The following is a 22,213-nucleotide window of genomic DNA, read 5'->3' as shown; positions in this document are numbered from 1 at the left end:
GTTAAACCTTTGGTACAAAATAACAGACAAATGAAATATTAGATGTTCAACTTCCAAAAACTGATATGCAAATGTCTTATGAGTTGTACCAGATAACAAAACATACTGTTTTTCTTGTAATTCCACTAAAATGCTCCAAAAGACACGAACATGTTTTTAAATGTTGATTTCCTAAACTTTTGGCTACATGTAACTATACAAATTGTGTATCTTTCACAAGTGATGAGGTGGCAGTGCATATAATTGCTGACACATGACAAAAATGACATCACATGAAACCTCTTAACCATTATCATTATAGTGAAAAAAACAAACAAACAACTAAAGTAAATATTAAGTCTAATATAACCTTTTGTCTCTTGTACAAATCCACCTTAAACACTGTGCTGACACACTTCAAATATCATTTTACATTCCACTCAACCATTATATTTATCCATTGCATTTCAGCAAGAACTACCCCTTCAAAATGAAACAGCTGAAGGCTAGAAGATAATATAGAAGGTAGTTGCAGTGAAATGGAGGGATATTTCCCCATTCATCACCCTAGGGTGCAGCTCTGAGTTCACCATTGTGGAGCTATTTGGACAGTACTTAAGCAAGACTTTTGCCATTTAAAATAAAATAAAATAAAGTAACTTCCCTATATTCCATGTCTTCACATGTCACATATCTTGAAACGTTTATTTATATCATTTAAAAGCACCCTTAATCTGTTGTAGGGTCTTGCTATTTCTCCTTCTGTCACATATAATTCATCTCCACAGAATAGGTCTCAGTTTTGGTCTCTTCAAAAACAGAATTTGCAGCAGAGCCAAGGCAAATATTTAAAATAGACTGTGCCTTGGTACTCTTTGCACAGTCACACAGTGTTTTATTTCAGCAAATTATTCACTTGTTGTAGCTTTGAATAAAGATCAGCAGGCTGGCTTGGCTGCTGAGGGTGCAGTTGTGACCTCTGGGCTATTTAGGTGCCATAGCAAAGCAATGAGCCCTTTCAGGGAGGGGTGGTCTTATATACTGAGCAGAGTCTCATTCCCTTCTGCTTACAAAAGAGGTTAATCAATTTGTTAGAGAGAAAAGTGCCTTGTGGAGAAGTGCGTCATGGGTTGCTGTACTTGCATCAACAATGACCCTGATTGATTGTAAATTAATTGTTGTCTAAATCAAAAGATTTGTGAACAGAGTGCAGGTTGGGAAACACACATCTAACATGCAAAAATCACTCTCTCTTCATTCTAATGTAGGCTCATTTAAATAACTTTTGCTTATGTTGATGTGTGTGTGTCACAGAGTCAGCTGTTCAATTACACTGACCATATAAAGCCACATAAATGCAAGATGGAGAATGTTGTCCATTACATTGAAAACCATGGGAAGTCAAAGGCAGACCAACATGATTCTATTTTTTGCAATATAATCAGCGAAAACTGTGACTGATCTTCCACAAGGATGGGATATGCCAGCAAACCTCAGTGTTACAGGCAGTAATGAGCTGCTGATGTGTAATTTCAATAGCCTGATGTTTTCTTTCCTGTTTGTAACTCCTCGTCAGTGGCCAATCTGTGATCCAAATAGAAATAAATTAGTATTTTCTCAAGCTAAAGCATAGGAATAAGCTTTTGACAGAAGAGCTGGCAGTATTTGATAGCTGACATGACACAAATACATGTAGTTATTACTTTTGTTGTAGTTTCAGGATTCAAAATAGGTTATATTTGAATTAGCTCTGCACACTGGAGTGAAATTGACCTTGACTCCTAAATGCAAAAAGACAAGGATGTTATGCAAAGCTTTTCTGCTTGATGGCACTGTGACTCAGATGTATGCATATGTCCTCACATGGTTTGGTAGTTCTAAATGCCCAGATCTGAGCTTTAAAAAACTGGCTAAACCCCTTGATTTTCCACCAGCAAGTAGAGGAATCCAGTCTCACAAAAGGCAAAAGCTCTCTTCACAAAAAACACACCTGAACACAAAACTGTGATAATATACAGAGAACTCGGAGTAATGCTAAAAAGGTACAAGGTATATTTAATATAAAACAGCAAATTATGATAGCTTTGTTCTTGAACCAGTAATAGTACTTTATAATATTACTATATAATACTTTCCTATTCATACACTATCACCCAAAAATCTGGACACACCATGTATTATCAATTAATTAAGTAATTAAGTAATTAATTCTAATAACTAAAGCAGACAAGTACTGACAAACAAACAATGAAAAATAACTCAATAGCAGCTTTGCATATTTGCATTTTCTCCACTGATTTTGTCAGATCATCAGCTGAAGCTTTTCCAAGTGTTTCAAAGAAGATGCCCATACCAAGCACTTGTTGGCCACTTCGTTCACTCTGGCTCTTCTCAAAACACCTTAGCCAACTGTGTCACAAAAATTGGTCTCTTTTTACTGGGTAAACCACCTTACTAAAGCTACTGAATGAAGCACAAATGCTGCATTGCATTCTCAAAGTAACATAAATGTATTATTTTGGTTATTCAAAAAAAAAGCATATTTTTGTTTTTGACTCTAATTTGCTGCTTAGTCTGTTTTACACTGCAGTCTTGCATGTACTAGAACACAGAATGCCTATTCAGTCAATAAAATAAATTTTCCTTCGATTTCCTTCGCTAAAAATAAAACAATTTCCATATCTCTTTTATAAGGCTATGGGCCAGTAACATTTGATGTTTAAGTGTTTCAGAACTGTAATCTGACAATATCACCTTAGAAAAGACACAGAGAGCGCACCATGATGTTGTTATCTCCAAATGGTGTTTTAGGGTTTGTTGTTGTCAGCTAAGCCAAAGAAAGCCTAGCTATTTTGAAATTCTTTTTGGTAGTATACTACTCGGGAGGTATTTGAGGCTGTCTGATGCAGAATTTTGTCAGTCTTTTATGCTTCATTTCTTCTTTGGAGAAGAGGAATTGTGGAGAGAGCACCTGCCATCCCAGTGCCAGGAATATTTATTGCTGCATTTTGCAAAGTGTAGAAGCAAACTTTTCTGACACTGGGATGCCATTTTTACTCTTCTTTATCCCTACTTCACAAACTGCAGTAGAAAACATTTTAGGTGCTGGGATTCCAGTTCCCTGCAATTGTTCCCTGCTTTGCAAAATGCAGCATTGAACATTACTGGTACGAAGATGCCAAGTTCTCTCTCCACTATTCCTCTTCTGAAAAAAAGTTTTCTGGGACCAGGATGCCCCTTTCTCTGGCATCTGTCTCTCCTTTGCAAACAAAGCAGCTGACTTTCTTGGCACTGGAATGACTGTTTCCTTCATGTCTATCCCTCCTATACAAAATGCAGCTGCTAACCTTCCTGGCACTAGAGTGCCAGTTTCTCTCGCTTCTATCCTCCTTTACTAAATTTTTCAGCTAGTGTTGTTGGCACTAGGTTGCCAGTCATATTTCTCTCTAACTCAAACCCTATCCTCCTCTCAAAAGGGCAAATTCCAGTAACATGTTGAGAAGTTTATAGCTCAGGCATGCTCTTATTAACCAAATGCTTCTCATTCATCCTTGGCTACAGCAAATTATCCTCCCAATTCATCAGAATTTTTATCTGTGTGAAAACAAAACAAACCATGGAGAAAAGCTTACAAAGTCATCAACTAATTCAGACCAGGGTAAACAAACTACAGGTGTGAAAAAGCCCATGGACTCAGGAGGGCTCATTTTTCCACCACTCTGGCCATCCAATCATGGTCTACGCTACTTGTCATTACAAACCTACCAGTTATATATTCGCAACAATCATCAACCTTTGTAAAAACTCAATCATCACTTGTTCTTTGGGGAAGGTGTGAGACAGGACTGGCAGTGGCTCCTGGGGCAGGCAGATCCTCAAAGAAGGCATCCCAAACCTCAATTTATGCTTATCCCATTCAATTCAATTCAATTCAATTTTATTTATATAGCGGCAAATCACAACAAAAGTCACCTCAAGTCCCATCTGCTGTTATCTTCTAGAAATGTCTAATCTAAATGAGGATGTGGTTTTCAGCTTCAAAATTCCGCAGCTCGGGGTCATAACTTGTACTCTGCCAAGAGCTCACATTACCCCAGTTCTTCAGCAGTTTCACTCGTTGCCTATAGAAGCCAGGATAAACTTTAAAATCTTACTTCTCATGTACAAGTGTATCCATAAATCTGCTCCTTCCTATTTGTGTGACCTGCTCCATATCACCACTGTTTCCCGCCCTCTCCAATCCTCATCTGCTATTCATCTTAATGTTCCATCCGCACGTCTTACCACTATGGGGAACAGAGCCTTCAGTCACTCTGCTCCTCGGCTCTGGAACTCTCTTCCTCCAGCCATAAGAAATATAGACTCTCTTCCCGCATTTAAGTCACAGCTCAAAACACATCTGTTCAAACTGGCTTATTCGCTTTAGTGCTGATTTTACCTGTTGTCAAGTTCTGCTTTTCAATTTTAACTTATTTTATGTATTTTATGACTATTGCTTCTTTTATTAATGTTGTTCTTTTGTAAGGTGACCTTGGGTTTTTGAAAGGCGCCCTCAAATAGAATGTATTATTATTATTATTATTATTATTATTATTAGTGAAACTGTTGTTGTGAATTGGTGCTATACAAATGAAGCAGAATGAAATTGAATGAAATTATATATCCAGTGTGATTTGTGTTTGTGTTCTAGTGAGAAAAGAGCAGCTAGCAGGTCTAGCTAGGTGTGCACCCTGGATGTTTACCTTAATTCAGTGGCGACGCAGGCAGCTAGAACACTAGGACTTTATTTGAGATAACAGCAACAAGACAAGCTACATCTCCACAGATCTACGCTCTTCAATCCCACATGTCCCAGTGTCGGAGTAGATACTCAGACCAGCCTGTTACAAGGTTGAGGTCTCCTTCAGGAGGAGGGGAGAAAGGTGTGGCTGGCTGTCTGCAATGAAATCTTCTATCGCATTTATGGAATGGTGCTATACCATAAATGCAGCTGTTACAGGATCTGATATGTTTTCTAAATGTTACTTTTAATTTTTTGAACAGTGTATTATTACTACGCGGCGCAAAGCACCGATATATTGACTTACTGCTTTATCAATGCTTTTGATGATGCTTGTCAAATAAATAATGGGAACAAGAAAAAACAGTACGGGGAAAACACACTGACACTGCAGTGAAGTAAAAATAGACGACTTCTTTCTATTACTCCCTTAGGTTCGCCATAACGGGTCATCTGCCTCCAACTCACCCTACATCTATAGGCAAGGCAAGGCAAGGCAAGTTTATTTGTATAGCACTGTAAACGACCACGGCAGACCCAGTGGCATTTTGATGCTTTTATTAATCCCTACACGGTTGCTGTACATTCGCACTCAGAGCTGCAGCTCTCTCGCTTCCAGCTCAACATAACACCAACAACCCAACCACAGGACCCAGTACAATATTTAATTCGGCGGGGCGTGATTGCGGATGCCGTGCAGGTGCGTCCGCCTCCTCTGCACGGCACCGCAGGCCACGCCCCGCCACATACCCCCATCGCCCGACTGAGGCCGGGGAACCATCCGGCCGAATGTACTCCCCCCCACCGCGAGCGGGAGAGGGGATCAGCCCGGACCGTCGGCGCCCCCGGGCCCTGGCCAAGCGACGGGGAGTTGTAAGTTCAGGTGGCCGCCTGCGAACCCAGCAGCGTCGGCGAAGCTGGTCCGGAGGTCGGCCGCGTGGCAGGTGGACGCGGCGCTGTTGGTACGGTCGTGCACCCCAGCTCGCAGGCGGCTGGGCAGATGTCCGGCAGGCACTGGCCTCTGGTGGAGGTGAGGCCGCTCTGCTCACCCCGCTAACCTCGGGCTTCGGTGGCGCGGACTCCCTTAGCACGTGCACCACCGACTTATCCCGCGGCTTCTCCGCCCCTCCCGGTGGGAGCAGCTCACGCTGCACCTCCACCGCTGCCGGCTGGAGCAGCTCCCCTCGCTGCGCCTCCGGCGCTGCCTCTACCGGCTGGAGCAGCTCCTCGGGCGCCGCCTCCACTGTTGTCTCTCCCGGCTGGAGCGGCTCCTCGGGCGCCGCCTCCACCGCTGCCGGCTCCGCCGCCTTCTTCCGAGGCGCAGGAACGGGCACCGGGCCCTGCAGAGCCCCTGCGGCTCCCACGCGAGGTGTGGGGACAGGCGCTGTGGCAGGCTGCGTGCTAGTTGGTCGCAACCTGGGGGCCGGCACGGGCGCCTGCACGGACTGGATCTCCTCCACTCCAGCGCCATTGGGGAGCGCCGGTGGGGGTGGCGGTGGTGTCGGGCAGGACCGGATCAGCGCCGCCAGATTCTCCATCCTCTGCAGGTGGCGTTCGGTCTGGTCCTGCAGCTCTTCCCGCCTGCGGCGCCACACCGCCGCCTGCTCCTGCTGCGTGGCCGCCAGCTCGGCCACCATTCTCGCCAGGTCCTCCCTCTGCTGGCCCACTCCTGGATCTGCCGTGCCTCCCGTCCTGGGTTTCGGCACCACTGTAAACGACCACGGCAGACCCAGTGGCATTTTGATGCTTTTATTAATCCCTACACGGTTGCTGTACATTCGCACTCAGAGCTGCAGCTCTCCCGCTTCCAGCTCAACATAACACCAACAACCCAACCACAGGACCCAGTACAATATTTAATTCGGCGGGGCGTGATTGCGGATGCCGTGCAGGTGCGTCCGCCTCCTCTGCACGGCACCGCAGGCCACGCCCCGCCACAAGCACAATTCAACAACAAGGTGATTCAAAGTGCTTTACAGAGACATTAGAAACAAAAACAAATAAAAAGCATGATTTAAAATTGATTAAAACAAGCAAACAAACAAACTAATTAACAAACAAACAAACAAAACAGTATATAAAATCAAAACAGATAAAATCAGAACAGTAGATAAAATCAGTAGTTAAAATGTTAGTTTTGAAATTTAAGCTTAAAAGTGGTGCTTTATTCAAATGCAGCTGAAAACAGGTGAGTCTTCAACCTGGATTTAAATAAACTGAGTGTTTCAGCTGATCTGAGGCTTTCTGGGAGTTTGTTCCAGATATAAGGAGCATAAAAGCTGAATGCAGCTTCTCCGTGTCTGGTTCTGACTCTGGGAACTGATAAAAGACCGGATCCAGATGACCTGAGGGATCTGGAAGGTTCATACTGGGTCAGGAAGTCACTGATGTATTTTGGTCCTAAACCATTCAGAGCGTTATAGACCAGCATCAGAACTTTAAAGTCTATCCTCTGACGGACTGGCAGCCAGTGTAAAGACCTCAGAGCTGGACTGATGTAGTCCACTTTTTTGGTCTTAGTGAGGACTCGAGCAGCAGAGTTCTGAATGAGCTGTAGTTGTCTGACTGATTTTTTAGGTAGACCTGTAAAGATGCTGTTACAGTAATCAAGCCTACTAAAGATGAATGCATGGACTAGTTTTTCCAGGTCCTGTTGAGACATCAGATCTTTTATCCTTGATATATTCTTGAGGTGATAGTAAGCTGACTTTGTTATTGTCTTAATGTGTTTTTCTAAGTTTAGGTCTGCATCCATCACTACACCCAAATTTCTCGCCTGGTTTGTGGTTTTTAGGTGTATAGATTGAAGTTCTTTGGTGACCTGTAATCGTTTTTCTTTGGCATCAAAGACTATTACCTTAGTTTTGTTTTTGTTTAGCTGGAGAAAATTGTGGCACAACCAGTCATTAATTTCCTCAATGCATTTACCAAGAGCCTGAACAGGGCCACAGTGTGTGTCTGACAAGGTGATCAGCAACACAGGGGCACCACAGGGGACTGTCCTCTCCCCCTTCCTCTTCACCCTCTACACCACAGACTTCAGCCACTGCACAGAGACATGCCATCTTCAGAAGTTTTCTGATGACTCTGCGGTGGTTGGATGCATCAGCAGGGATGATGAGACAGAGTACCGGGCTGTGGTCGACTCCTTTGTCACGTGGTGTGAGCAGAATCATCTGCAGCTCAACGTGGCAAAGACCAAGGAACTGATCGTGGACTTCAGGAAGACCAGGAAACACTTGACCCCTGTTTCAATTCAGGGGGTCAGTGTTGACATTGTGGAGGACTATAAATACCTTGGAGTACACATTGACAATAAACTGGACTGGGCTAAAAACACCACAGCACTTTACAGGAAGGGCCAGAGTCGTCTCTATTTTTTGAGGCGACTGAGGTCCTTCAACATCTGCCAGAAAATGCTGAGGATTTTCTATGAGTCTGTTGTGGCCAGTGCGATCCTCTATGCTGTTGCATGCTGGGGGAGCAGGCTGAGGGTTGCAGATGCCAACAGACTTAATAAACTAATCCGTAAGGCCAGCAATGTTGTGGGGATGGAGCTGGACTCCCTCAAGGTGGTGTCGGAGAGGCGGATGCTGTCCAAGATAAAGACAATGTTGGATAACACCTCCCACCCACTCCATGACATGCTGGTCAGTCACAGGAGCACGTTCAGTGAGAGACTGAGATTACCGAAAAGCACCACTGAACGACACAGGAAATCATTCCTGCCTGTGGCCATCTCCCTGTACAACGCATCCACTTAACACACTGGTTACTGCTACAACTACACATGTTTCTTTTCCAACTATTTATTTATGAGTGACTTATGTATGTATGTATGTATATATATATGTATATATTGTACTATTCTTAGTTAGTGTATTGTCTGTCTTGTCTTAATGTTGGTTTAAAATGGAGCACTGTAACAAAAAATAATTTCCCCCAGGGATCAATAAAGTATTCTGATTCTGATTCTGATTCTCCTGGTGACATTGTGATATATATTTGTGTGTCATCTGCATAGCTGTGGTAGTTTATTTTGTTGTTCTTTATAATCTGTGCCAGTGGGAGCATGTAAATGTTAAACAGAGGGGGTCCCAAGATGGAACTTTGGGGAACTCCACATGTGATACTTATAGCATCCTCTTCTGTCACACCAAGCGTTTTCATGTCCTTCACTACATCCATGAACCTCTTTTCCTCTTGTCTGTTGCTTACTTTCTTAAAAGTGAGGTCAGTACAGAAGTGACTTGTCTGTCTTTGGGCATGGGACAGCTAATTCAGATTCCCCCCCCCCCCAAAAATAAAAATGCTTATTTAAAACCAAAAGGTGATGACTGCATGACACTGGTTTACAAAAAGCTAGTATGCAGAGATGCTAAAAAGTAAAATCTGTGGCTAAAATGAATTATGTGGTAACAAAATAAGGTGCAAATGTGATGGGGAAAGAGTAGTGAGAAATCTAAAATCCAAAACCTTTTTTCATTACAATATTTCATGTATTTCAGGTTTGATATCTTCAGGTTTATCGTAAGAAAGAATATCCTTGAAAGTATACGACTGACAATTTTTTGACTCAAAAGTGAAGTTTAGTTAATAAAAGTTAAGTCAATAACAGTATCTTGTTCACAGCATAGTTTGTTTTATGAACTTCTTTTCCCATTACAGCTTTAATTTTACACTGATTTCACACCAACATGGCTCCACCATGTCTTCTGCCCCAGTCCACTTTTTACCATATACTACAAATAAAAGCTTATTTTGGCTGTTCATTTGACACAAAGAATCACTACAATGGATATATTTGATTTAGCAGTTTTACATTGGATGCTCATCCAGCTGGACCTTTCACTTGCCAAAAGAATGTGTTAACCACTACGCTACAAAGGCAAAAACAAAAATCTCTTGTTCAGATAATGTGATTTTTTTTATCAACTCTAATTGGAAAGAGTGCTTGTATATAGAGAACACATCTGTTATTTGTTACAAAATTTGCATGTATGCAGTTGATATCCTCCAACTCACCCCCATTTAACAACTTTCATGAAAAGCCACTATTACAATCCACTTCCACTGGGAAACTATTGTTAGTATGTTTTCCATGCATTACAATGACTCTGCCACTTGTAATAAAAGAAAACATGTTCATTTAGTAGAAATTAACCTTGAAGTCTTGGTGCCCAGACACAGCTGAAATCCCTTAAAAAACGGTGCTTATCTCAATTCTGGAGCCCAAATCATGTCAGTAAAAGATACATTTCTATTACAAAAAAATAAATTTCACCCCTTAGGGTCTCAAACGTCTGCATCTGTGGCCCACTGCTGGCACTGTCATCACATTGGAGGGCCACTTTAGTGTTCAAGTAGTACAAAAAAATTAACAAACAACAGAACACCCGGGAATATTTCAGAAAATGTAGTGTTTTGTTTTGTTTTTTTGTCTTTTTAATTTAAAATATTAGAGATCAAGATCAAACTGCGAACTTGAACACACATTTTTTCCCACTCTTAACCACCACCTTTCATTGAACTAAAAAATAAACAAATTGGTCCTGTCTTTCTGGACAGACACGTGGCAGGCAGCACAACTGATATATTTTTGTTTGTATTTAACAAGATAAAAATGCAGACATGAGTGTGCACATTAGTTTCGAGTCTTTCACTGAACTAACACAGCCAGTTCCTCAACATTTTTGTACTCTCTGCTCATATTGCCTTCATTAAATAATTTTTTGCTTTTTAAATAACTTATTTAAACATTGCACTCAACAACAAACGAATCCTCCTTAATAAAAAAGTAACTTCAAAGGCTAAATTGAATTATATTTCTTCACATCAATATACGGCAAAGAAGGCGTGACTCAGGCTGCAAGTGGCCTCCGCGCCACAAGTTTGAGAGCACCCGCCCCTTTCCTGATGGGTGCCCAAGGTGCCCTTTTGTTGAGACACCTTTTTAAAAAAAAAATATTATTATTATTTTTTAATGTGTGCGTGCGTGCGGAGTCCTGTCTGTGCCCCTCAACAATAATATTTAACTATTAATCACAGTTTTGCTAAATAAAAGGATCTGGCTTGCATCAGTCACATGATCACATTTAACCAATGATCGCCCTTGACGGCAGAACGCGCTGGTTACGAGCTGGGAACAAGCTCACAAAGAGCACGCGCATTTTTTGCGGTCCGGAGCTGCAGGAGAAACACAAGTTAACTCAGAGACACAGACTGATGCGACAAAATCAGTAAGTAGGTGTACAGCGTAAACTGTAGTGTGTAGCAACCAGGAGTATTAGCTTATTATGTACACGTTGGTAAGTTGTCTTGTTGCAAGCAACTGACGAACTGAAACAAACAAGCGTGCTGTGTGTGCAACAGCGCAACAAACATTATCTGTCCTTTTATTAACTGCACATGTAGTGCTGGTCATAGCTGCTGGCTACCTGTATAAGGCTGTCATGGGTCTGTAGCTCTGTCACCGTTTTAAATGGCCTGCATTTGTATAGCGCTTTTCTAGTCCCTAAGGACCCCAAAGCGCTTCACACTACATTCAGTCATCCACCCATTCACACACACATTCACACACTGGCGATGGCAAGCTACATTGTAGCCACAGCTGCCCTGGGGCGCACTGACAGAGGCGAGGCTGCCGGACACTGGCGCCACCGGGCCCTCTGACCACCACCAGTAGGCAAACATGGGGTTAGTATCTTGCCCAAGGATATTTTGCATGCAGCCAGGATGCAGCCTGGGATCAAACCACCGACCTTCTGATTAGTGGCTGACCTGCTCTGCCACCTGAGCTACAGCCATCCACAGCCACAGTTTTAGGGAACATATTTAGTTTTAAAGTATTTAGAAACATATTTAGTTTTAAAGCAAGTTACAGGGCTTTTCCTGCCTTTCTGGAGGGATTATATTTCACTAAAAAAACGATCTAATATGCATGTCCACATAATTATGCATTATTATAATTATAATATGTTAAAAACACACGCTGTATTTTAAAGAACATACATTAAGAAGCAAATTATATTAGATTTATATTTTAAATAAGACAAAGACAGTTTAAAAATGTAATAATCTTTGCCCCTGCACAGAGAGGATAGTGAAACAAATGGAATCATCATGATGACGTTATGACCGTGGCTCAGGGGGTTGGAAGTCGCATCTCTAACCGGAAGGTCGCCGGTTCGATCCCTGGGCTCTCGGTCCTGGTCGTTGTGTCCTTGGGCAAGACACTTTACCCTACTTGCCTACTGGTGTTGGCCAATATGGCAGCCTCGCTTCTGTCCGTCTGCCCCAGGGCAGCTGTGGCTACAACTGTAGCTGCCTCCACCAGTGTATGAATGTGAGAGTGAATGAATAGTGGTATTGTAAAGCGCTTTGGGTGTCTTGAAAAGCACTATATAAATGCAATCCATTATTATTATTTCATATTTATTACTTCCCCCTCCTCATTGCTTTATTATTGTAGCTCTAGTAATAAATATGTAAGGATTCTGGATCAGCACCGTGATGCCCATAGTATATACAGTATTCTGAAGAAGGTCTAAAATGTCACTGTGTGTGCGTGCATGTGTGTGTTTTATTTAGATGGATTTTTAAAAAAAATATTACTCATGATATAATATCGTCCAGACATGGCTGGTAAGGACATGAGGAGGAAACAGTAGGAGCTGTGTGAGGCTACTAAAGGCAGTGCTATAACAGTTTTCTGTCATCATTTTATTATAGATTAAGTGCAAGAGTTGTTAGGTGTGGATAATTAAATTATAGTTTATTGCAATAGCAAGTTGTGCCTTGTTCTCACATAGACAGCAAGTGGAGAGTGATATATGAAATGATGGGATGGAAGGAAGAAGAGAAGCAAAGAGTGATTCACATGCAGAGCCTAAATTATTTCTCACAATTTTTTGTTGCCTTATGGTTCCAAGTGCTGTCACCAATCTTTGCATTTTGTTATTATCTCATGACACTTGTTTAATCAGCTACCATCTCTCCTATGGACTTTTTAATGTTTACAGTCTCAGATCAACACAGCCCTGCCCTCCAGCACTATCCACAGCAACCCCTCAACAGCAACATTGTACCCATCAGTTAAAGCATCGGCTACGTTTGCTTTGCCTTGTTGCCCATATTAGATTCTTGATAAATGTGTGTTGTTGTTATTCAGCCTGGTTCAATGTGCCCCTTTTTAACTTTGAGCACCCGCCCCTTTAAACCTCTCTGCACAGCCCTGCTTCCAAGCAATTAATGTATCCTTAGAATAATTTCGGTAGGCACACCCTTGGAAGGTTCACCAGTGGTCCAAGTCCAAATGTTCCAAATACTCATAATATTTCCTTTGAAGTGAATTATTTCCTTTAGAAGACTTAATGTGACATTGTTATACAATCACAAATTTTACATTGGTATATTTTCAGTAAGAAGAATGTGATATTAGACTTTGACCTTACTTGGCTCTGTTTATTTTTTGGTTTCTGTGCTTAAGCTTAACCACATCTACAGAATATAGAAATATGACCTAATTTAGGATGGTGACATCAAATTGAAAAGGACTTTAGAAAACCACTGTATATGTTGCTTTTTCATACTGTTGACATATTTTGGCGATCATGGCTCAAGAGTTGGGAGTTCGCCTTGTAATCGGAAGGTTGCCAGTTCGAGCCCCGGCTTGGACAGTCTCGGTCGTTGTGTCCTTGGGCAAGACACTTTACCCGTTGCCTACTGGTGGTGGTCAGAGGGCCCGGTGGCGCCAGTGTCCGGCAGCCTCGCCTCTGTCAGTGCGCCCCAGGGTGGCTGTGGCTACAATGTAGCTTGCCATCACCAGTGTGTGAATGGGTGGATGACTGGATATGTAAAGTGCTTTGGGGTCCTTAGGGACTAGTAAAGCGCTATATAAATACAGGCCATTTACCATTTATGTTTATAAAAAAACACAGGTAAAGTTATAAAATTATCAGTGTTTAAAAACATAATAAGTTAATCTAGTGGTTTGTGGGGCCTTTATTTAGCTCAGTCAACTTTGCAGTGTTATATCACTGTGACCTTTCTCTCTTCTCCTATTACTTTGTCCACTGAAGAGGTATCTCTTGAAAGTAAATGTATCCATCTATTGGGACATTTCAGACTGTCATTTCTCTGAAACAGAGAATCCACTTTCTATGATATCATACAGTATGTGTATTCATCTGGTTAGAATTGTGAATACACTTCTGTTGTTCATAACTGCTTTGTCAGGAAAATATAATAATATTCTGGATTCTCATTTCCCTGACATGATTTTAAAGTTCCTTTTTTTTATGTTGGTATGAGCAGACTTGTGATTCCATCTTTCTTTTGGTTTCAGCTGTGAGTCAGGCTGTAAGTTTTATAGCCTGTAAAACAAGCTCTAGCTCTCACTCCAACTCCTAAGAAACAGCCCAGTTCTACTAACTTGTGAGAAAAATATCAAACATATTAGGTCCAACTCTTTGATTTATGACTGTGATTGGAATAGCTTGAAACTACAACGATCTGGAAACCTAAAACCAAACTGTACCCAAAGAAAGAAGAAAAGAAATGAAGGGGAGGCGGGAAAACACATACTACCTGACCTGATTTTTAGACCAACAAATAACAAGGCAATATTTCCACACTCTACTTGCTGAATCCTTCATGGTGACAGGTAGATCTGGCGTGAGTGTGTGACTATGATTTATTGGGTTCCATACTGGCCCATCTTTAATGGTGGATGCTATTGCCTGCAGGATTCTGAGTGATTACTGTCTACTAATTTTTCATGGCAAGCTGGGCAGAAAAATGACAGTGAAAGCTGCGCAGAATGACTAATCAATACCATATTTATGCTCGGTAAGGCGAAAGCATTGCTCACTTGCCAGCACAACAGGGCTTCCATTGATACATCCCAGTGAATTTCTGGGGGAAGATAATGAATATTTCTTTACTCAGAGCAACCAAAACAGAGCAGTTGATAGTTACGGTAGGAAACTCAATGTCTTCAAAAGCAATTTTAAATAATTACCACCTGTCAGAAATTGTGTTTTAGTGTTTTGAAGTGCTTTTCGATCAAAATAAACCTCACTCATTGACCCTCTAGGACCATCTAGGCCTTTATATTTTAAACATGAACTCTACTCTCCTTAGCAGAAAATCCTGAAGCATAATGTCCAGCCATGTCAGTTTGTGCCCTGAAGTTGAAGTGCTCTGGGTTATGCAGCAGGACAATGATCACAATGATCTGAAACACATCAGTAAGTGCACGTATGAATAGCTCAGAAAAAAATAGACTGAAAGCTCCAAGTGGCCTAGTCAAAAGTCCAGACTCTGGTATGGCTTTAAACAGGGCATTCATGCTTGAAAACGCTTCAATGTCGCTGACATATGCAATTCTATAAAGAAAAGTCAAAATTCCTGGAACTTTATTATAGTTCTTTCTGCCAGGGTGGTACAACCAGTTAGGGGCAGTTAGATTTTCACATAATGCCAAGCAGGTTTGGTTAGTTTTTTCCCCTCAAGAATTTTAGCTTTTTTTTTTAAAGCCCTCACCATGGTGTTGAAGTGTTACTTTTCATCCGTCTACTAATCTAGGCTTTTCACAGGTATCCTTGTTGAACATTTATATCAACATCATGGTATCTCATGATATGCTGGAAGACAGTAAGAACCACATGCAGCAGAACATAGATTTTGTCAGACTGAAAAATTAACAGTTGTTGCTATGGAGAGAACCTAGAGTTCATGTAATAAAACTTGCACTTGGGTCAGTGTGTCATGCTGGAGACAGCAGGAAATTGCTGTGTGCTAAACATCGAAAACAAATTGCCCGAGTCTAGCTCCTTTGTTATACAGGCACTGCTGATGTTTCTGGGCATGGAGCAAATTTTCTGGTGATAACCTACCCAAATTGTGTAGCTTTGCTCTCAGGTCCAGAATGTACTGAACTGAACTTTTTGCTGCGCTTGGACTTTCCTCCCAGTTTTCTCCAGCATGCTTGGCATGTACCCCCTTGACACTTCACCGGTATGTTTTTCCTGGACTGAGGGAGGGTGTTGGAGGGCAAGTGACATGGATTCCCACTGCCAACTCCTCTCCTGTCAGCTACTCTGATCAACTGTCTTCCTCCGGCCCTGGCAGCTACTAAAATTGAGAAGGCACCGTTAGATGAGCTAACGGTGCCTTCTCAAGGCACCGTAGATGACGCTTGCTGGCTGTGACAGCTGGCCTCCCCTCACACCACACCCTAAACCCGCTGCTCCACCCCTCCCCTGTAGCTGAACCACACCCTACCACAAACAGAATTATAAGACAACAAAACAAACAACAACAACAAAAAGGTGACAAAAGAAGCATACATAAATTAAAGGTCATAAAACACAACAGAAGAGCTTTAGGGGACACAATAACCTGATGCAACAGTTACAACAATTTCTGTAGTGTTTTTTTCTATTTCTTTTTGCTTTATTAAGTTGTAGTGTTTTGGCCTCCCAGGGCCACTGTAAAAAATGCCCACTGACACATTTTTTGAGACTCTGAAGAAAAGAGATTTCCAAGGTGTATGGAAGGTTACAGAGAATATTAGGATAGACTTTTAAGTGCAGCAGCTCCTCTTGGGAAGATGAAGTGATGGATGCCTCTAGTCATGATAGGGTGGTAGTGTCTTTTAAAAGAGGTTTTGTTGAACAGATGATTGCCTGGTGTGCAGTTGGCAGCAACACTTGCTTTTTACTTTCACCCTGGTGTCATGTCATGCAGGGAAGCTTAGAGTCAACTGCAAATACTAGAATAGCAGTACCAGAATGTGGTGTATGAGAACACTGAACACACATTTCTGCATTGAGAAACATTCAATTAAACTCAAATATTATTGGTTTGAACAAGTCCAGTTGAATAATTCATGCTCTAATCTGCCTACCTTTCTTTCCATGTTATTCATCTTAAAATATAAACATACCCAAAACCTTTCTTAAGTATTTTTGACAATACAGTAACTGTCTGCATGAATATAATTTTCGTTTCCTTTCTTTTTGCATTTCATGCCCAAGAGATTTATTTTCCCAAGTGGTTCATTACAGCTTTTGCTATACTTGGTCCACTTGATTGTCATAGTTTCTTCCATCTTTATTTCGATTGTCCGATCTTTATTATTTATATAGAAAGAGAGAAAAACAGAGGGGAAGAGAGACACTAAAAATCCACTTGCAAGCACTCTTTCCACTTGATCACCAGCTGGAAAAAAAAACAACCAAAGAGAGAACAACACAGGGAAACCACAGCAACAACCAACATAAGCATAAGTAACACTAAATATGAAATATTGAATGTTACTGAGCAGCACACAAGAGCGACAATGCATGATATGTTTAAAGGCACCAACCAAAGAAAATAGTGTGTGTCTGTGAACACCTGTGTTCACACTTGTATGCACACTTATGTGCATGCGCACACTTGTATTCACAAGGTTTCTCCATGTGACTGTCTAATAGTAGGTGTGGCACTAAACACTGACATAAACACCAACAAACAGGCACACAAAGACACAAACATACATTCCCACCCTCATGCGCACATATACAAATCCTCAGCACTTGCCCAACATGGAGACACACAGAAATGAACATTGTACAAACACTCACACTCCCCAGACATACTCTATACCTCCAGGTCAAGGCACCAACACTCCCAGGAGATGTTTTCCTTTACTCTGGGGTGGAGACAAGCAGACCACACCCAGTCCTGCAGAAGGAGGGAGGCCTAGCATCCCAGACACTAGTCTGTGAAATGAAATAACGTTTGTTCCTTTGAATATATTTTTCAAGTATTTAATTTCTTTACAACTCCAATCTGGGAAGTTAATCATATGATTGTTCTGTAGGGTTGTTCTAAATAGCTGTACGTTGGCATGAACACTCTGTCATTTTTAGAAACTCCCACCATGCTGTCAGAGAGGAGCTAATATTGATGCTTTTGAAGCATACATGTTATTTGATGTTTGAGCTGATAAATGGTAGGTCTGAAATCTCTATATTACTGCCTAGTGCCTTTTCTACATCTAGCCAGTGCTCAGAGGGTATATATTTTAACAATCCTGAGATGACTTGTAGCCTGTTGGCTAAGAAGTAGTGTTGAAAGTTAGGCAGATCTAATCCTCATTTAATCTTGGTCCTTTGTAGCATTTTTAATGTGTGTTGGTTTATCTTTCCAAAGAAATTTCTAAAGGATTCCATAGACCTAAACCAATCTGGTGATGGTTTTCTTGGGATCATTGAAAATAAATAATTGATTCTTGGCAAGACCATCATTTTATTGAAGTGACCCTTCCCATGAGTGATATCGGTAGAGATTTCCATCTAGCCAGATAATCTTCTACTTTTTTAAAAAGTGGGATGTGGTTTAATTGAGCTACATCTGTAAGCTTAGGAGAAACGTTAATACCTAAATATTTAATATTTCCAAATTCCAGTTGTGTAGAAAAAGAATGATGGAAGGAGCAATTAATCAGAAGAAGTGTAGATTTTAACCATTTTGTTGAATAATCGGAAACTCTTGAAAAAGAGTTTATTAATGTAATTACCTAAGTGAGAGTGGTTTGTGAGTGTTGAAGGAAACATCATCTGCACAAACACTGATTTTATGTTCTGCATTCTTGCATTTTATGCCCTTAATTACTTTAACCTGTCTAATTGCTGCTGCTAGTGGTTCGATAAAAATTACAAACAGTGAAGGAGAGATTGGGCATCCCTGCCTGGTGCCCCTCAGGAGAAAGAAGCTGGAGCATGTTTGGTCATTTGTGCTGACACAAGCTGTTGGGGAATTATTATAATAATATAATAATACTTTTATTAATAATATTTTTAACCTGTTTATGAAGGCGTTTCCAGAACCAAATTTGTGTAAAGTTGCAAATAAAAAATTCCAGTTAACTGTCAAATGCTTTTTCTACATGTAGAGACAATATTGTGGCTTCAGTTTATTTACTACATAATAGTCTATTAAATTACGTAATCTATATGTATTTGTTGATGAGTCCCTGGCTTTTATGAAACCAGTTTGGTCAGGATGTATTAAGAGGGGGGTTATCTTCTCTAATCTCTTTGAGAGAGCTTTGCAGATTATTTTAAGGTCAAAATAATGAGGGATATTGGACGATAGCTCGTGGGAAATACAGGGTCTTTTCCTGGTTTTAGCAGAAGACTAATGTTGGCAGAACACACATTTGGTGGTGATCTGCTATTTTCCTTCCTTCCTTCCTTTCTTGCATGAATGTAATTTGATATAAACTGTTATACAAAATTCACAAACAAATGAAATGCATAAATTAAGATTTTTATTGATTATGACAAAATAGAATAACTAATCTAATTATCTATAAATATAATTTACTATTATAATGAATAATGAATTATAATAGTATAGTCTTCATAACCATAATTTGTGAAATATATGTGAAATATATCAATTTAAAAGATGTATTCAAATTGATGCTAATTAAATCATCCATCCATTCGCTTCCGCTTCTCCTTTTCAGGGGTGCGGGAGCCTATCCCAGCTGTCATAGGGCGAGAGGCAGGGTACACCCTGGACAGGTTGCCAGTCTGTCGCAGGGCCAACACACAGGGACAGACAACCATTCACACTCACTCGCACGTTCACACCTAGTGGCAATTTGGATTATCCAATTAACCTATCCCCACAAGCTGCATGTCTTCGGACGGTGGGAGGAAGCCGGAGTACCCGGAGAGAACCCACGCGAACACGGGGAGAACATGCAAACTCCACACAGAAAGACCCCGGCCTGATGGTGGAATTGAACTCAGGACCGTCATTGCTGTGCGGCAGCAGTGCTAACCACCGTGCCACCGTGCTGCCTGCTAATTAATTTAAATTAATGTAATTACTTAAATACTAAAATTACAATTTTTTGGAATGCAAAAAAGGCCAACCCTTTACGCTTTACCTAGTGACTGATAAATATACATAGATTTGGGTTGTGGATGGTTCCTGTGAATTGTAGCTTGCTGGCCATCATTTAGGGTTGATGATTTTTTGTTTATTTATAATTTTTTAAAATCAAAATAGTGATGCAAGAAGGCACATGATCGACTGCACTGAAATGCGAAAATCTGCACTTGAGAGTCTTGCACTTGAAGCTAATGCTGTGCAAATGAAAGCATGAGAGGAAGAGAAAGGTCGATTTCTCATATCACCCTAGCCTTAGGATGTTTTAATACAGCTGCAGGCTAGACAAAAAAGGACCATGGATGAGAGGCAAAAAGCACAAAATAGAATATAACAAACTGAGAATATAATAACTATGGAGTATCAAGAGCAAACACAGTTTTAAAACTGGCATTAACATCTGCCTTTGACTATTATTGAAGATCTTTCAGTAAAACTGATCACTCTGAGTCTGGTGTGTGTTCTACAACATTGTGGCTTGAAATCAACAATGTTTGCATGTTCTTTGAGCTTTACCTTACTGCACTGATGAGTCAAATCTGTTGCAGAAAGAATTATCAGACTACGTAGGTGTAGTGTAAAAGGTCTTATTGGTTTTCCCAATCAGTCAGTGTGTCAAACCTCTGTTTAACTTTGGTTCAACCCACAAACTGTGATTCAAATGGGTTTGAAGGCCCACAGTTACTGTGTATATTTTGAAACAATCTGGAATGCTGGTTGGAAGAGGTAGAAGACAGAGAATGGTGAAGATTTTATACTTTGTTTACGACCACAATGACATATGCAGTCTTGCAGTCATGAATATAGCTTGGCTGAAACATCTGACTTTAAGCATAAAAATCTGTAAGTTTAGACTTGTCAGTGTTGGAAACTCTGGCAAAATTACACCGAGCACACAGTAATAACGTAATAATTTCTAATTAGACCATTATTATTACCAAGCTGTATTTCCACATTATTACCTCTGTTTTTGGTGCCCTTATTATCCAGTTATACAAATTTCAGTGTAATATTACCCGACTGTAACCTCTGGTGCTACCATGATATAACTTAAAAATTACAACATTTTTACACTCTTGTTTCCCCCCTTGTTAACCTGATATTGCCGCTTTATTACTGAGCTGTAATGGACAGTGCTACAGAAATGTCTCACCACTGTGTTTGCCAACAAGGGTTTATACACCAAGTACTGACTTGCTTTCTTGTTGGGGATCAAATGCTTATTTCACTGAATTGCATGAAAATCAATTTATAACTTTCATATAACATGCTTTTTCTTGATTTTGGTTGAAATTCTGACTCTTCATTAAAATGAAACCGCCATTAAAAATATATTATCAAGACTGTCCATGTGTTGTTGATCAAATTTACGAATGCAGCAGGGATCACATAATTTCCTTTAATAATAACATAAGTATTATAACATAAGTATTGAACACATCATCAATTTTCTAAATTCAAATATTTCTAAAAGTACCATTGACTTGAAATTCTCATCAGATGTCTGTAACAACCCATGCAATCCACACATGCAAAAGAAATAAAACCATAGATGTCCAGAAACTAGAATTAGAAGTTATCAGTAATAATAAGAAATGACACAGGGAAAAGGTATTGAACAAATGAAGAAAGAGAAGTCCAAAAATGCAGGAAAGTCAGGGCACTAACTAAAATCAATCAGTAATTAGAAAGCAATCCTACCAATTACTGCAAAGTAATATCAGCTGGCTCAGTCCCAAATGGTAGCCTATAAAAAAGCTGGAGGTGGGAACATCATAGTGTAGGGCTATTTTTCCAGCATGCAGCCCTGTTACACTTCCTTCACTTATTATATAAGTGAAGGAAGGACAAATTGAAAAATGTACCAAGGCATTTTTAATAAAAATCTGCTGCCATCTACCAGGATGATGAAGATGAAATGAGGGTGGATGTTTCAGCAAAACAATGATCCCAAACAAACAGTCAAGGAAACTCCCAATTGGTTTCAGAAAAAACCTCCCCGTCAGAATGGCCCAGCCAATCACATGACCTGATTTGAAAATCTATGGAAAAAACTAAAGCTCAGAGTTAACAGAAGGGGCCCAGAGAACCTTCAGCATTTCAAGAAGAGTAGGCCAAAATCACACCTGAGCAATGCATGGTACTAGTTTCTCCATACAGGTTGTGTCTTGAAGCTGTCATCACCAACAAAGGTTTTTGTGCAAGTATGAAATAAAGTTTAACAAGCATGTTCAAACTTCTAATTATTACACATAACATCTGAACAGTATGGTTTGATTTGCATAGATTGCATATATATTTGCGTGTATTGAACGTAATGTATCTCTTTACTTTTCTGAAGCTAATATTTGAAAAATAGAACACTTTTCCCCTAAAAGAAATAAGTTCACTTTTCTCCTAAACATTAGTATTATACCACCTAAAATGATGATTACAGTTGAAGTGCAAATCAATAACCTAATTAGGATGAAAAGAAAAGACCCTAGAAAGTTTTGCCAA

General features: G+C 40.5%; 1 protein-coding gene across 1 annotated transcript in view; it reads left to right on the top strand.

The window, feature by feature from the left end:
* opcml (opioid binding protein/cell adhesion molecule-like) overlaps nt 1-22,213 on the top strand; it is a 436,379-nt gene that overhangs the window by 106,748 nt on the left and 307,418 nt on the right. The gene's annotated exons all lie outside the window — the stretch shown is intronic.

This window comes from Aulonocara stuartgranti (assembly GCF_965226115.1).
Source record: "Aulonocara stuartgranti genome assembly, chromosome: 10".
Classification (NCBI taxonomy): domain Eukaryota; kingdom Metazoa; phylum Chordata; class Actinopteri; order Cichliformes; family Cichlidae; genus Aulonocara; species Aulonocara stuartgranti.
Note: the sequence above shows the minus strand (reverse complement) of the source record. Positions and strands in the feature narration are given on the sequence as shown.